At 40.7% G+C, this 14,288-nt stretch overlaps 1 protein-coding gene and 1 long non-coding RNA gene across 5 annotated transcripts in view; one reads left to right on the forward strand and one right to left on the reverse strand.

The window, feature by feature from the left end:
* The window catches only part of LOC135216354 (phenylalanine--tRNA ligase, mitochondrial-like), a 292,985-nt gene that overhangs the window by 198,422 nt on the left and 80,275 nt on the right, over nt 1–14,288 (forward strand). The gene's annotated exons all lie outside the window — the stretch shown is intronic.
* Nucleotides 1,042–1,806, reverse strand: LOC135216355 (uncharacterized). The gene is made up of 3 exons (XR_010314863.1): nt 1,670–1,806; nt 1,452–1,526; nt 1,042–1,323 (listed from the first exon to the last, which is right to left on the reverse strand). It is a non-coding gene; the product is annotated as an uncharacterized LOC135216355 (long non-coding RNA).

Below are 14,288 nucleotides of genomic sequence, written 5' to 3' on the forward strand. Positions count from 1 at the left end.
ACATAATCAAACTTGGTTGGAAATTCCTGTAAAAAAAGTTATGTACGTAGTATGTAATATGTACTACTGTATGTAAAAACCTTACTGTTCATATACTACTTTGTTACACTACATGTTACATGTGATACGTGTACTTTCCTGAAGGGTTTTTTCCATCCAAAAATGGTGCTTCTACTTGTAGTAGTTATCCCTTGATGACACTTGTAGTAACAACCTGGAGTTGTGTGAAAAATGTTGGTTCTGGAAGGAAAAAGTAACAAAATTAGTGTACAAAAATATACACTACAGAAAGTTGTGAATGCATATGTTAATTACTGTAGTATATCAAGAGTACTAAAAGAGTTAATGTATGTTAATTAATTTCCTTACCTTTAGTTTATATTTTTGCATTCATCGTAACCCTGGATGGGACAAAGTCTTATGTGGCCCATAGCCTACATCATTCAGGGGGTTCTGGAATGTACAAAAAATAATTAGTATGTCAGTAAGTACTCTATGCATAGTAAGTTACATACAGTAATATGCACCATACAGTGGTTTAATATCACATATAACATGTAGTATAAAACTTAATTTAGAAATTCCTTACATAACTTACCAACTTTTAGTGAGTCTCAAAGCTGTTACCTAGGTGGGAGATGGAGGTGGAGGTGTAGCATTCATGATAAGGATGCATTCCAAACCTAACTTCAGTGTGCTTTATCACAGATAACAGGCTAGGATGATGGCAGTCTGGAATGAAGAATTAATATTAAAGGACAGTATGTAACCACTTAGGTGTACAAATTTATTGTACGTATGCAAACATTAAACACAACTGAGAATTCCTTACCTCCAGCAAAATGAAGACATGTAGGCTATGTAGAGGTCTGGTTTATGTAAGTCACAGGTGCATGCCAATCTGGAATGATAATGTAATAGTACATATGATTATAGTATGTATGTTACATACATAACATGGTTATTACATATGTAATATTAAAACATTAATAAAAAAAAAATGTCCTTACCAAATTCTAGTGGTTGGCTTGCTTACTGGGATGGTCATATGGTACATGAGAGTGGGTGGCTGGGCTATGGAGTGGGATGGGCAGGTGCTTGGGAGTCTGGAATGATAAAAAATATATAAAATGATAGTTACTACTACTGTAACTACTGCACATGTTATTACTGTTTGACATATGTAGTGTGTAATACGTATGTTCAATATAAAAAATGAAGAATTCTTTTACCTGAAGGAATGGAGAGGTGATACTACTCGTATCAACTGATTTGGGTTCTGGGAGGTGATACTTGTATCAACTGATGAGGGAACATCTACATCTGGAAAGAATGATAGGGTACATAAATATATTATAGGTGGATGTAATTGTAGCATATGTACACTTTTAATAAAATTTCTATTAGCAATTTATAAAACATTTTATACAAATTTGTTAAGGATTCCTTACCTGATGTATAGGGCGAGGCATCAAAACCATGGAAAGGCTCAGGGTCATCTGGGTCACTGTCACTATCAAAGGGGTCTGAAATGGAAAAAAAAAAAAAAAAAAAAATAATAAGGTTATGCAACATCAAACACATTGTACCACTATGTAAGTTAGTGTACGTATGTATGTAGGGTGTAAACAATTTCCAACATGAAAATGAGAAAAATGAAATTGCTTACCTGATTGTACACGTGCAGGTGGGCGGGCTGATACAGAGGGTCCAGGTACAGGGGGATCTGGAACTGTCACAGGTAGTACAGGGAGATCTGGAACTGTCACAGGTAGTACAGGGAGATCTGGAACTGTCACAGGTAGTACAGGGGATCTGGAACTGTCACCACTTCTGCAATAAAATTACAAATGATGAAAATTAATGAAGTTACAATTTACTCTTACATTTAGTTGTTACATTAAAAAATTAACACATTTTAATATGTACACTATGTAAACACATAAATTAGTAAAACAGTTCAGAATTCCTTACCAGGACTAGGAGTGGGGAGGTGGTGGTACTGGAGACTTGTGAAAGAAAGTGTCAAGCCTGGACTGCACACTTCTCTTCGTCTGCTTCTCCTTCAGGGTCTCCTTGTAGAAAGTCACCAAATCCATGATTCCTCTCTTGATTTTGTCAAACCTAGAAACGTTAGGGTCTTCTGCCTCAAAAGAAGCCAAGGCTCTCTCCAGATGAGTAAAAACCCTCTGACAAGCCTTTCACAGTTAATGACCTGGGTTTTGGTCTCTGGTGCCGCCTCCTCTTCCTCAATCATTTGTTGTTCAAGTTCTAGTAAGTCCTCTGCAGACAATTCCTCTCCCATGGGAAGCCAGCAGAATCTGTTACATCATCAGGTTCAAGATCTAGTTGCAGCCTCTTGCTTAGCCCTACGATCTTCCTCGTCACAGTCTCGACGTCTTCTGCCTGGTCCAAAAAGCCTTCAAACTGTGCACAAACTGTGGACAGTTTCCTCCAGGCCCATTTTAAAGTGGTCGTCTTCACCTCGTCCCAAGCACTTTGCAATGTTCTTCACTGCATCTGCAATGTTTTGTAGCCCTTCCAGAATGCTTCAGTGTCAACTCCTTGTTAGCTTCTATGGCCCTCAAAGCAAAACGTATGGTCCTTCTAAGGTAGTAAGCCTTGAAATTTGCTATTACTCCCTGGTCCATTGGCTGTATCAGCGATGTGGTATTGGGTGGGAGGTACACCACCTTCACATTAGGATGCATGTCGCTCAAATTTGAAGGGTGACCAGGGCATTGTCCAGGACTAAGAGGGCCTTAAAAGCAGACCCTTCGAAGTCAAATACCGCTCCACTGCTGGCACGAAATGGTCATTGAACCAATCTTCGAAGACCATTAAGGTAACCCACGCCTTCTTGTTAGATTTCCAATCACAGGGAGTTGACTCTTGAAAATGCCCTTGAAAGCCCTGGGATTCTCGGCCAAATACACAGCAAGGGCTTCAGTTTCAATCACACCTTGCATTGGCCCCAAACAGCAAAGTCAGTCGCTCCTTTCCAGCTTTATGGCCAGGTGCTGACTTCTCCTCCTTGGAAAGGTACGTTCGATTTGGCATTCTTTTCAAAATAATCCAGTCTCATCCACATTAAAGACTTGGTCAGCCGTGTAACCACCATCCTTAATTATCTCAGCCAAACCACCTGGAAAACTTTCTGCTGCTTCGCTATCAGCACTAGCAGCTTCACCTTGCAGCTTCACATTATGCAAATTTGCACGAGCCTAAAACGGTTAAACCAACCTCTACTCGCGGAAAATTCACCACCAGCACTGCCTTCGTCCAAACTTTTCACTACTGCCTCATGCAGCGCTCTAGCCTTCTCCTGGATCACACTTAAGCTCACCGGAAACACGTCGCTGGTTCTGGTCCTCCAGCCAGATCATGAGCAATTTCTCCATTTCAACAATGCTCTGGCTACGTTGCTTCTCGTTTATCACCGTTGACTTCATCGGTGCAGCATCCTTAACGTGCTTCAGAATACGTTCCTTATCCTTCACAATGGTTACCACCGTGGTCCTGCTCAAGCCTAAAGAACGGCCTATTTCGGTGTTAGTTTCTCCCTTCTTCCGAACGCTTTATCACGTCATATTTGACCTCCATCGTGATGACCTTCCTCTTCTTGGATGAACTATCATCGGAGGAAGTACTTTGGCGTTTAGGAGCCATTGTAAATTAGCGAAAATGGCAAGGAATTTCAGCAACGTCTCAGCACACAACCTAGTGGAATGCAGGCAGGCACGCGATTGAAGTGGCGTCCTTTCGTATTGTTACGCTTGGCGTCCTCGACCGTCCGAGGTCGTTGTTCGGTCAATTTACCATACAGTTTAATAGCGTTAATTAATTTATGCACCTCCGCTCAAAAAACTAGTTCTGCATATGAGGTATCGTTAAAAAGCATAACAAAACGTCGTAACCTTGGAATTTGTGTTGTAATCTAACCAGAAACTTAGTTTTTTTAATTATGTACTGGAAACAAGCAATGATTTTTCATTATATTTGCGCTTTTGGACTGTTTAAACTGCGCTCCCAAGCTAGTGTATTCATCGCCCGCAAACTAGTTCCGCATATGCGGCGTCAGTAAACAAAAAAAATTCAAAAATACGAAAAAAAAAAGTGTCAAAAATCATCATAACCTCAAAATTTTTGTTGTAATGTAACCAAAAACTATTTTTTTATTATGTACTGTGCTAACTATAAAGGATTTTATCATAGCATGCGTTTTTTAAAAGCGTCATTAACTCGGAGCGTCGGAAGCGTCAGCGTCGTAAACCTCGGAACAAGCGTCATAACCCAGGACGGAATTTCCATTGAATAAATTTAGAAAGCGTCGTAACCTCGGAACGTCGTAAGCCGAACCGTCGTAAACCCGGGGACCGCCTGTTACTACTCGGCCTTCGGTCCTCCTGAGAGGTTTCTACCTCGACGAGGACTGGAATGAGTCGGAGGGACGGTATCGCTCTCTCCTGTCAGGTGTCGATCAGCCCCACCCGACGACGTTCACAGTGGCGGCAGACCCTTACCTACGTGAGAGTTCGTAACCCTCCTCGGAAAAACGTTTTCTCCTGACGATACGTTTTCCCGACTCTGAGAGGCTATCGCCGCAAGGCGATGGCTGCTCCTACTCTTCTCCAACTGCTAGTTCCACTGGAAGGCGAGCGAGTATCCAATTCCTCCCCCATTCCCTCTCTCCTTACGGCTACGAGGGAAAGGGGAAGATCCTACAGAGATTTCTCTGTAGGATCCCACGTTGGGGACTGCGCTACCAGGGGGGACCTTCGGGTCCTACCTGACGTTAAGCCACCCCGGTCGTTGAGGAGGGATCCTGCCCCATTCTCGATTTACTACGGGAATCGAGAGGGACCACCAGCCCGATATCGTTTGACGAATTTCGGTGGGGGTTTCGCAGACTGCTTTAGAATTCTACGGAATTTCTAGGCCGCATTCAGAGTGGTTTAGAAGTTTCTTACGATCCTCCAAACACTTAGGCGAGAACCAACGGGTCCAAAGTGAGCGAGACGAGAATCCCCGATATGTTACACGATAATCGGGAACCTCGGAATTTCTAGCATTAGGAAGAAGACTGCTGCTGAAAGAAGACTTTCTCACAGTAGGCGACCAACCTGGAATAGAGAAGAACGGACGGGAATATCCAGTTTGGCTGGAACTATCGTCTTAGTATTCTGTTCACCATTGAAGCTTTCCTTCGAGGAAGACTTCTCCTTCACTCTCTTTAATAGAGAACGAAGGTGGTCGATCTCCAATCCTTATTTTGTTTTCTTGAAGGAAAGAATTTAGGATGGAGATCGTTGTTCAGAATCCTACAAATATACTACGTATATTAACCTCGCGGACATGATTCTGCTAAGCAGTTGAATGGTCCGAGGGTAGGCGCATATCCTGGTTATTCTACGGATTGCGACTTAGACGAAAAAGTATTCTAATTGAACTGCAACCCGGGTTGCCTGCAACCTACCAGGAGTTTTCCAGTTTCAATTTATATACTTATGGTGTTGTCACAACAACACCATTTAAGCTTTTATATTTTACCGAAATTCGTTTCGCTTAAATATAATTGCTCGAGCATATCTTTTTATGCTCGTGGTTCTAGCCGAACGCATTCCTTCGTGGAAAGGATTACTTGGCACTCAGGATGACGAGTCAGCGACAGCTACTGCGTATTGAATTGCCCGAGGCATTTCAGTATCAGCTGCCGCTTTGAGATAGACGGTTGGTTTTATGTCTTTCTCACCTGCTTTGATTGAATAACAACCGTATCTCTGCCCAACAATCACGGACTTAAGTTATCTGATAACGGGGATTCTCGCATACATGAATGACCATCTACTGCTGTGAAACGCTAGTATTCATCGTCTTCGGTATTGCGAAGAATTTTAAACAGAGATATCTATTCGACTACTCATCTTTCTGTTTACCGCACGGTAACAGAATTCTGTAATAGTCTCTTGCTGCATCGTATCCCGATAATGCGAATGATTTTTGCGGAATCTGAGTTTGTCCTCAAAATATCTTGTATTCGGAGGTGTACAATTTCGTTCATTGTTCACGGATTGCAGATGTATTGAAAGACATCGCCTACTCCCACACCTGCCAGCTCTACTTCCAAACGTTTCAGCCCATGAGAAGCAGTTCTTCAAGCGGCTCTCCCCTGTGTTTCATTACTGAAGAACGCCCCGCTTTCATTGCACACGGACAGCAATGAAATGTGGTGGTTAGCGTTTTCAGTCATTTGTAAGCACAGGTTTAGAATCTTGAGATTCCTTCTCTCGATTCAGCTGGAAGACGTAGGTTGCATTCATTGCCTACCTTCGTCTTCAACGTCACATAGTGTTGTTTCTCCTTAAGCTGAGATTCAACCGTCTATGAGATTTTCTTGCCATCAGGGACCTCGGTCTTTTGAAGGCAATTGACTTTCGCCTTTGGAGCGTTATGCATTAAGAGAATCATCGCCGCGCCGTCCGGCATCGGTGACTAACAAATATTTTATTTGTTGGTCTCTCAGCCATAACTCTTTAAAGGGCGAAAGGTCACGTGACTTACCCGGATGCTTGGACAACTTGCCTCTACTGATTCCGAACCAGTCAGTCGGCAGCTGTCAGAGCGCCCAAGAGTCAGTTACGAACTATGCTGTGGGACTTAGTCTGGTTGTTCAGAGCAATCATTACTTCGTCTTAATAGCTTGTCAGTATGAGTACTGTACATAACCAAAGTCGAGAAGAGGGATAGGTCATACGACTATTCCCTTCTTTTTGTCTTAGGTAACTGCATGACTTCTCTTGAGAAGTCAAGCCCAAAAAAGGGATGGGGATTTGTGCGCTCGATTAGTACCGATCTTCGTAGCGAAGATCAGAAACCCTTCGGTTAACTGACGATTGGTTCGAGTCCTTCACAATACCCTCCCTAATTGGACGTCACCGCCTCCGATACGAAGGCTATGCTGCTTTGTCCTGTGAAGGTGCGACGGAGCTGTCTGAAGAAACTCGACACCCAGGATGATGTGGACGCCTCTTCATCATTCTCTCGCGTTCCGCAAGAACTTCTCCGTGGCGCAGGTAATGAAGGCAGGCGCCTGGTCCAACCGGACCGCATGCACCTCCTTCTACCTTCAGGATATTGCCCACAGTTCCTTGGATCTTTTTCCTTGGGAACCGTGGTGGTTGCTCAACACGTTGTGTAGTTAACCCATCCCACCCGACCCTCGGCAGGCTGAACAGCATCGAGTCCTGGTGTGACCGTAAGAATGGATTGGAGATGAGAGTGTGACTGGCTCCTCTTCCCATCTTTTTCTTCCCTCTACCTTTGGGTAGAGGGACACGGTCGTCACCCTGCTGGGTAAGGACGAGATTGCAGGTGAGCTACTCAATAGAGCACCATCCTATCCCTTTCAGTAGGGATAGGAGTAATATCCACCACTTCCTCCAACAAGGGGGAGGAAGTGGATGCCAATTTGAGACAAACCCATCATTTTATGATTGTCTCTTGCAAACAGGAACAAGTTCTTGCTTGCTGGTACGAAGAGATACGCTTGCCTCTCTCTTAGTACTCGGCCCAGAGGTCTGACCATTGATCCTGCGGTGCACACACCCCGATCAGTCGGACAGAGGTTTTGGATCCCTCCACCTTGCTCTTACGACCAGGGAGGCACTCCAGGGTTGGACGAACACCAGTCTGTTCACCAAAAAGACTCAGATTCCTCCCACCAACAAGTGATCTTCCTATTGTTAAGGACCGAGGGTTTGTATTACGTATCGGGAACAAATGACAATTTGTCGAAAATTGCATTTTTCCTAACTATACAAACCTGAGGTCCTTTACATATAGTCCCACCTCATGCCACCCCTCACTCTGCAACTATTTTTGCATGGGCCATAAAGCAAAAGTGATTCTTCACCTCTCAGGCGCGCGGCGCGCGCGACGATCGGACAAGCAGTTAACTACCGTTCTCCCCTTGTTCGAAGCTTACGACCGTCCCAGCTGCCGCTAGTTACCTTCCTATTGTTAAAGGACCTCAGGTTTGTATAGTTAGGAAAAATGCAATTTTCGACAAATTGTCATTTTTTTCAAAAATTCACCATAAATCTAAATATTGTTCTTGAGACTTCCAATTTGTTTCAAAATGAAGATAAATGATTGAATATTACTATACCATAAGAGTTTTAGCTTACAATTGCAGTTTTTTACCATTTCGGACAAGTTAAATTTGACCGAATGTCGAATTTTTTAAATATATTTTTTTATATGTAAATATTTCGAAAATGGGAAAAGCTGCAGCCTTCAATTAATTTTTGGTGTATAAAACTCTATGAAACGCCTAATATGAAACGGAGCAAATATTACGAGAATGCGATGTATGCATTTCGGAGATTTGCGGCGGAGAATCCGCGTGCGGAGGGAAGGAAAGATTTTTTAAAAATTCACCATAAATCTAAATATTGTGCTAGAGACTTTGAATCTATTTCAAAATGAAGATAAATGACTGAATATTACTAGACTGTAAGATTTTTAGCTTACAATTGCGTTTTTCAACCATTTTGGTCGAGTCAAATTTGACCGAACGTAGTTTTTTTTCTATTTATCGTGATTTATATGCAAATATTTCGAAAATGAGAAAAGCTACAACCTTCAATTATTTTTATTGTATTCTACATGAAATTGTGCACATTTTCATACGTAAAACTTTATGTAATGGCTAATTTAAAATGGTGCAAACATTACAACAATCGGACGAAAAAAATTTTGATTTTTTTCGGAAGAGTTACCGCACGGATGTAAGGAAAATGTTTTTTTTTTTTCATAAATTCACCATAAATCGAAATATTGTGCTAGAGACTTCCAATTTGTTGCAAAATGAAGGTAAATGATTGAATTTTACTAGAATATAAGAGTTTAGCTTACCAATATGCTTTTCTTCGACCATCTGTAGAGTCAAGTTGACGAAGGTTGAAATTTTAGCAGTTATCATTATTTATATGAAAATATTTCAAAACTGATAAAAGCTACAACCATGAGTTGTTTTCAGTTGTATTGTGCATAAAATTGTGCACATTTCCATATATAAACCTTTATGTAATGGCTAATTTAAAATGGTGCAAACATTACGACAATCGCACGAAAAAATTTATCGGAAGAGTTACCGCGCGGACGTAAGGACAAAGTTTTTTTCATAAATTCACCATAAATCGAAATATTGTGCTAGAGACTTCTAATTTGTTGCAAAATAAAGGTAAATGATTGAATATTACTAGAATATAAGAGTTTTAGCTTACAATTGCGTTTTTCAACCATTTCGGTAGAGTCAAAGTTGACCGAAGGTTAAATTTTGGCACTTATCGTTATTTATATGAAAATATTTCAAAACTGATAAAAGCTGCAATCATGAGTATTTTTTTTTCTTGTATTCTACATGAAATCGCGCACATTTTCATATATAATATTCCATGTAACGGCTAATTTAAAATGGTGCAAAAATTATTCAAGGTGACAAAATAATTCTGAGATGTGTCAGTGATACTTTTTAGTGCGATAAGAAAGAAATTTGCGATTGCTCGCCTGCGTAACGATTGTAAATAAAACAACGCCTTTATCCGTGAGCTCCCAGCATCCCCCAAGGCGCGTGATTCAAAAGTTTTCGGCTGGTAGGCCTATAAGTATTTTTCTGCCATTTTTTTTTTTTTTATTTTATCGACGTACCATACGTCCAATCGGCACCCGACAGACAATTTATGTTGATGTTTAATACGTCCAATTGGCTTTAAAGGGTTAAAAGGACTTGGCACATTAGACCAGGCTGCCGCAGACTTTTTGTTAGTACAGGTCATACAAAGGAAGAGGTTTCTAATAATACTATATCTCTTTTTGGATACAGGAAGCCATCAGACAGGCATACTTGACTCTTGATGATTCCACACCACGTCTGTACAGGCTAGAGCACATGACGTTAGGGGTATTGGTCTCTCTCTGGCTTTCAAAAAGAACTTGGCTGTACAGTGGTCCCCCGTATTCGTGGGGGATGTGTACCAGACCCCCCCGTGAATAGTTAGAACCCGTGAATGTTTGGAACCCCTATAAAAATGCTAAAATCAGCCTATTTTGTTAGTTAAAACTCAAGAAAAACCGCTAAAAATTTTCATACTTGGTTTTTTTTAATAGTTTTATCACAAAAAGTGCATTTTATGATGAAATTGATAAAAAAAAACACGAATTTGTGGATATTTCTCATAGAAAAATACCACGAATGCGCGAATTTTCCGCGAATAATGTGGGGAAACGTTCCCGAGAGAAATCTGCGAATGCGTGAGTCCTCGAATCCGGAGAACGCGAATACTGGGTGCCCACCGTACATAGAGTGCTGAGCGCTGGTAGTTGGTTACGTCAGTCCACGTTCACCTCCTTCTATCTTAAGGATGTTGCCCACAGATCTATGGACACGTTTTCCCTGGGTCCTGGGTCCTGTGGCTGCCCAACATAGTTGCCCTTAACGGGGCACCTTTGTATCTTACCTAAGATGATTGTGTGGATGAGAGAATGAGTGAGTTGGCTGGTCTCCTTCTTTCTCTTGTACCTTTCCTTCTTCCTTTGGGCGGTTAAAGGAATAGACACGTCATTTGCTGGACTAGTCTGATACAGGTGAGTGAGGTAGTCATATGGTAGTGTGGTTGTGCAATATACAATATCTTACCCACTATTTGGTAGCATAGGCTCCGCTCCTGGGCAAGGAGGAGTCGGGAGTACTACAAACCCTAATGTCTTGGTTTGTTATTGGACAGTCAAAGTTTCTCTTTAGTTTCCTATACAATGGTTATCCCATATATCATTGTACGTCACTCAGGTTCTGAGTGGTTAAATATTAGTGTATCTAGCTTCTCAACAGGCTTCAGTCCCTCTCCAAGAAAACTATTTCTTTTGAGAGCTGGACTGGTGGGTAAGGCCCCCAGTCGTCTAGGATGTCTTATACTTCCCTCCAAGTATGAGTCTATCCTATTGTTAAGACCGAGGGTTTGTTCACGTATGAACAAATGACAAATTTTCTAAGACAATTTGTATTCTTCATAGCTACCAGCCTGAGGTCTTAATGTTATACTGCCCACCTCTAGCCGCCCCTCTTATTTGTTAAGTCATCCTGAGTCGGGAAAGACTGGTGTAGATGAGCGGTGTTTGACCACTCTTCACTCGATCTACTCATGTGTTGCCAGTCATCACAAGATTCCTTGCTTTCGTCTGCTTTTTAACAGGATCCAGCTAGGCGCTAGAAATTATCCTATTGTTAAGACCTCAGGTTTGTAGCTATGAAAAATACAAATTGTCTTAGAAAATTTGTCATTTTCTTTTAGTAACAAGAAGATTTAAATTTTTTGTTGTACAGTGGTGAGAGGTTTTTGGTACTGCTAGTAGCATCAAACAATTTCATCCTACTCTTAATACATTTTTATAAGTTAATTCATATACATATCCCCCTCAACTTTGGACCCCTTTCGCATGGTGAGGGGGCCTCTTGAAGTGCTGGAATTTGTTCCTGAGTTTGAGTCCAAGATTCTACATTTTTTATGTTTATTTAGTTTGGATTAAATCAATTTGGAAATTTCTATTTTTGGTAAACTTTATTTGACCTGATGAATAGGAAATGGTATCATGGCTTGGGCTGCATCTGAGGGTAATACTTTAGTGGGAACTGTGATAGAATTATCCACTACCTGATAATGTTTGGACCCGAGGGATATCAATAGGATTGTTCACATTGATACCTCAAGGGCAGAACTGTTCTGCAGAGCTGGTGATGGATTCCAGGGGTGGTTTGGTTCGGGGGATAGGACTCTCGGCATTGCCTGGTTTGGCCATTAATATAATTAGGGTGGTGGCCATTAACCCTTTAACGCCAATTGGATGTATTAAACGTCGATATAAATTGTCTGTTAGGTGCCGATTGGATGTACGGTACATCAATATAAAAAAGTTTTTTTAAAAATTTGCGGAAAAATAGTTATAGGCAATTTCATGTAGAATACAACAAAAAACAACTCATGGTTGTAGCTTTTATCAGTTCTGAAATATTTGCATATAAATAACGATAAGTGCCAAAATTTCAACTTTGACTACCGAAATGGTCGAAAAACGCAATTGTAAGCTAAAACTTATATTCTAGTAATATTCAATCATTTACCTTCATTTTGCAACAAATTGGAAGTCTAGCACAATATTTCGATTTATGGTGAATTTATGAAAAAAAAAAACTTTTTCCTTACGTCCACGCGGTAACTCTTCCGAAAAAATCATAAATTTTTTCATCCGATTGTCGTAAAGTTTGCACCATTTTAAATTAGCTGTTACATAAAGTTTTATTTATGGAAATGTGTGCAATTTCATGTAGAATACAACTAAAAACAACCCATGGTTGTAGCTTTTATCAGTTTTGAAATATTTTCATATAAATAATGATAAGTGCCAAATTATCAACCTTCGGTCAACTTTGACTCTACCGAAATGGTCGAAAAAGGGATTTTGACGAAGGAAAAATCTATTTCTGGGTGATTGGCTTGTGTCGCCCTATGAAAGGATCCTTAATATCATTCTTTCTAGGTAAAATTAATCTAAAATTACCAGAGAAAAACAAAATTAAGAAAATGTCAGTAAAACTGACTCGCTCACTCTTAAAAAGAAGTGTCGGTATGGTAATAGGGGCGAGTGAGAACACTACCACGAGACATTCACCAATTAGAACTTCCAATCAGAATCCCCACAAGAGAGAGCTGATACCAACGGGCGATGCGGCCGCTACTACTACTACTAGAGGACGCCACGGACAGCAGCGCCCCTAGCGGACATCCTTAATCTAAAAACATCTTGTCCTGCATGGGGGGGTAAACAATACAGGGTGGGTTTCATAGGGCGACACGAGCCAATCACCCAGAAATAGATTTTTCCTTCGTCAAAATCCCTTTTCTGGGCTCAGCTCGTGTCGGCCTATGAAAGAGTACCAGAGAAACAGACAAGATGGGAAAAAAGGACAAATGAAAAGCAGTTGTAAAACGAGGGATATAATATAAGTAAATCAATTACAGCATACAAACTAAGTACTTAAGCCTAACTTATTCTAAACAGTAACATAAAAGAACGTTAGTAATGTAAAGTACTTAAAATTACAGTAAACATAGTAAATTATAATAATGCAGTGTAATATCAATAAAATAGATTTACTTAGAAAATTATTTACAAAACATACAAACACATTGTGTCCTACCCTAGCATAAAAATAAGGGTAGGTACACTGAAGTACATTATCAGTACAAAGTGTGGATGTCCCTAGCAAAAAAATAATGGGACAATCCACTAGTATTGATTTCAGCGGCTAAGGCTAGGATATCCGAGTAGCATGGCGATAGGGTGAGGCATGTTGGATGAGGTAGGTAGAAAGGAGACCTGGATCTGTACTACGACTACTATACAGTATCAGGAGAAACAATGTTTCCCGCTGCTACTGCTGAAAATTTTAAGATTCCAAGGACTTTAGATAATGACGTTTAAAGACTGTCGGAGATTTCCATCCAGTATCTTTTTAAGATCCTCAAAGTTCATATGTTGAAAGTAAATTAATTGAGGTGGCTACTCCCCTGATATCATGTGCTTTTGGGATGAATCAGGATTGGCTTGTTTAATGAAGTAAAGGATTTGTTGTCCTAATAATACCTTTTACTGACAAAGTACCAACCTTTTTCTCATCGTTGAAGAGAGAAAAAACCTGAGGATCTTGAGGATGTACGAGATAGAAAGGCTCTTAAAGTTGATACTGGGCAGAGAGAAGGGTCTTGGGAAGTGGATGACTTTCCAAGGGGCCCACCTTGCAAGAGGATCCTCATTTTAGCTAAAAAGCTACGACGATCCGGAGCAAGCAGAACTTCTCCTGAGGGGAGGAATTCCACATGACCCGCATATCTGGATAGAGCCGACAGTTCTGAAATTCTAGCTCCTGAAGCTAGGCTTAATAAGAATAATGTCTTTCTAAGAAGCATTATGAATGTACAAGACGAGTTGTCAGTATCTGAAGCTAGTTTGAGGACATCATTTAAGAACGGCATGAACTGCAGTAGGCCTTTGAGAAGGTCTAAGTCTAGCACAGGCTTTAGGAATAGACGTGAAATAAGATTCAGTCAGATCTATCTGAAAACCTAACTGAAAGATCTTCTTCAAAGCCGATTTATGAGTAGTAATAGTGCTAGCTGCTAAACCTTTTTCAAACAAGGATCTGAAAAAGGATATAGCTAGATTAACTGTCA

The sequence above is a fragment of the Macrobrachium nipponense genome, chromosome 6 (genome assembly GCF_015104395.2).
Source record: "Macrobrachium nipponense isolate FS-2020 chromosome 6, ASM1510439v2, whole genome shotgun sequence".
Taxonomy (NCBI): domain Eukaryota; kingdom Metazoa; phylum Arthropoda; class Malacostraca; order Decapoda; family Palaemonidae; genus Macrobrachium; species Macrobrachium nipponense.